The 2,878-nt window shown below is 41.1% G+C and overlaps 1 pseudogene; it reads left to right on the plus strand.

The window, feature by feature from the left end:
* Nucleotides 1–512: 512 nt before the first annotated feature.
* On the plus strand, nucleotides 513–1,652 carry Pcgf6-ps2 (polycomb group ring finger 6, pseudogene 2; annotated as a pseudogene).
* Nucleotides 1,653–2,878: the final 1,226 nt, after the last annotated feature.

A 2,878-nucleotide genomic window follows, 5' to 3' on the forward strand; every position in this document is an offset into this window, starting at 1 on the left:
GTGGATCAAGGACCTCCACATCAAACATTATACACTCAAACTAATAGAAGAAAAAGTGGTGAAGAATCTCGAACACATGGGCACTGGAGAAAATTTCCTGAACAAATCACTAATGGCTTATTCTTTATGTTCAAGAATTGACAAATGGGATCTCTTAAAACTACAAAGCTTCTGTAAGGTAAAAGACACTATTTTTAGGACAAAACGACAATCAACAGATTGGGAGATGATCTTTACCAATCCTACAACTGATAGAGGTCTCATATCCATAATATACAGAGAACTCATGAAGTTAGACTGCAGGGAGACAAATAACCCTATTAAAACTGGGGTTCAGAGGGGTTGGGGATTTAGCTCAGAGGTAGAGTGCTTGCCTAGCGAGCGCAAGGCCCTGGGTTCGGTCCCCAGCTCCAGAAAAAAAAAGAAAAAAAGAAAAAAGAAAAATGCGGTTCAGGGTAGCCACCGGACTCCCCTCGCCTTGCGCTCAACTAGCTTGGTTTCTGGTCCCCTCTATGGAGGAGGCTGAGATGGATGCCACTGATAACAAGCGCGCCTCCGAGGCCAAGAGAGCCTAGGCCATGCTGCCACCAACTAAGCCTCCCACCTCTCTGCCAGCCCTCATCCAGGCGCCCTTTGATGGTGAGGCGGTCCCGGTGTCCCTGGCCCAGGCGGGCACACACGGCTGTTCTCAATCCGCCCCTGGAGTTGGAGCCAGAGCACAGTCTGGGCCTCTTGTGAGTCCACTTCGAGAACTATGATGAGGAGTTGGAAGAAGATTAGGAGATGGAGGAGGAGAAAGACCAGGAGGAAGAGATGAGCCACTTCTCTCTGAGTCTGGAGTCCGGATGTGCAAACTCCTAGGACCAGGAGAAGAGCCTGATGAACCTGACTGAGCTGACGCCCTACATCTTGTGCTCCATTCGCAAAGGTTAATTGATACATGCCACCACTATTGCAGAATGTCTCCACACCTTTTGTAAAAGCTGCATTGTGAGACATTTTTACTATAGCAACAGATGCCCCAAATGCAACATAGTAGTCCACCAGACTCAGCCTCTTTATAATATAAGGTTGGACCGGCAGTTACAAGACAAAGTATATAAATTAGTAATCAATCTAGCGGAAAGAGGAAAAAAGCAAAAGCACGACTTCTATAAAGAAAGAGGTCTAGAAGTCCCTAAGCCTGCTCTTACACAGCCAGTCGCTGCAAACAAAGGAAGAACCCAGAAAATCCTAGAGTCAGTGTTTTGTATTCCACCTGATGTTTTATTGATGTTGAGTTCATTGATGCTAATGAAGACAGAGGACATTTTAAGCCATTGGAAAAGAAGTTTGTGCATGTTTCAGGAGAAGCAACTACTGGGTATGTAGAAAAATTTCTTGGAAGAAAATTGTGTCTTGATCCAGCTTGTCAGGTAGATAACATCTGTGGGGATCACTTATTGGAGCGGTACCAAACTCTGCAGGAAATCCGATGTTCAATACGTGACACAGCAATGCAGGATGGTCTACCTGTTCATTGTGGTTTCTTCTTTAAAAATAACTTGAAGATCCAAGAGTATATTGGAAACACAGGAAGGAGGCTTCTGCAGATGTGCATCATACCAAAGATTCTCACAGAGCATGTAACCACCATCACTTTACTTTGTTAAGAGATAGCTTCTATTTTCAGCACCAGAACCCTAGCAATGTGTGTACAACTTGAAACAACATTTGCTACACTAAAGACTATGTAAAAAACATTCATAACTCAGGGGAAAAACCTGAAAAAACACTGAATTTTAAAATTCCTTGTGATTCCAAATATGAGGAAGTTGCTGGTTGCTTCCTGTCTTTTAGGTAGGTTGGTCCTTCAAGAGCTGGGTTTCTGCCTTCTAAATCCAACTTCATGGATTGGGTGGGTGCTCTTCAGCACAGTTTTGCTTTGAAATTAAACCTCGGGGTGCACTCAGCACCAAAAAAAAAAAAAAACAAAAAAACAAAAAACAAAAAAAGGAAGAAAAAAAAACAAACAAACTACTGGCTACTTACATGTTCCTGTCCTATTCTGAACTTAAAATTTCTGATGATACTACTACAGCACTGTTACTCAGCTCTGAGACATTTAGAAATGGCTCACTCTTCTTGATGTCCCTTAAATATGAGGTGCTTCTTTCTGATGGCTTATTTGCATCTATCAGTGCCATTGCCACAGATGTCACAAAATTCCCTGAGTGCAGCTGTGGATAATGCCATTGTTGCTAACAGTAGCAAAAGTTTCCGATGAATTAACAGAAGTTTACAGAATCCTATTGTTTCTTCAGTCACTTAGATTGTCTGGTTCTGTGTTTAATGTTTTTGTTTTCTGGTCATTTGGATATAGAACAAGAGTCTTTAAGAACCTTGCTTTTCACAAAGATTTAACTGTAAACATTATTTTGCCTAAAATTAGCATCCTGATGCTTTCTGAAATATTTTATAGACTTATTTCACAGAAAAATTTCCAAATCTGTACAGGAATTTAAAAAAATAGAATTAAATTGGCAACTGTTTTGTAAAGAATTTATCAACTGTATATAAACCTCTTCTGACATTTAATAAAAGTTTATTTTAGTCAAAAAATGGGGTTCAGAGCTAAACAAAGAATTCACAGCTGAGGAATGCCAAATAGCTGAGAAGCATTAAAGAAATGTCCAACATCTTTAGTCGTAAGGGAAATGCAAATCAAAACAGCCCTGAGATTCCACCTCACACCAGTAAGAATGGCTATGATTAAAACCTCTGGTGCCAGCAGATGCTGGAAAGGATGTGGAGAAAGAGGAATACTCTTCCCTTGTTGGTGGGATTGCAGACTGGTGCAATCATTCTGGAAATCAGTTTGGAGGTTCCTCAGAAAATT

The sequence above is a fragment of the Rattus norvegicus genome, chromosome 7 (assembly GCF_021556685.1).
Source record: "Rattus norvegicus strain SHRSP/BbbUtx chromosome 7, alternate assembly SHRSP_T2T, whole genome shotgun sequence".
Classification (NCBI taxonomy): Eukaryota; Metazoa; Chordata; class Mammalia; order Rodentia; family Muridae; genus Rattus; species Rattus norvegicus.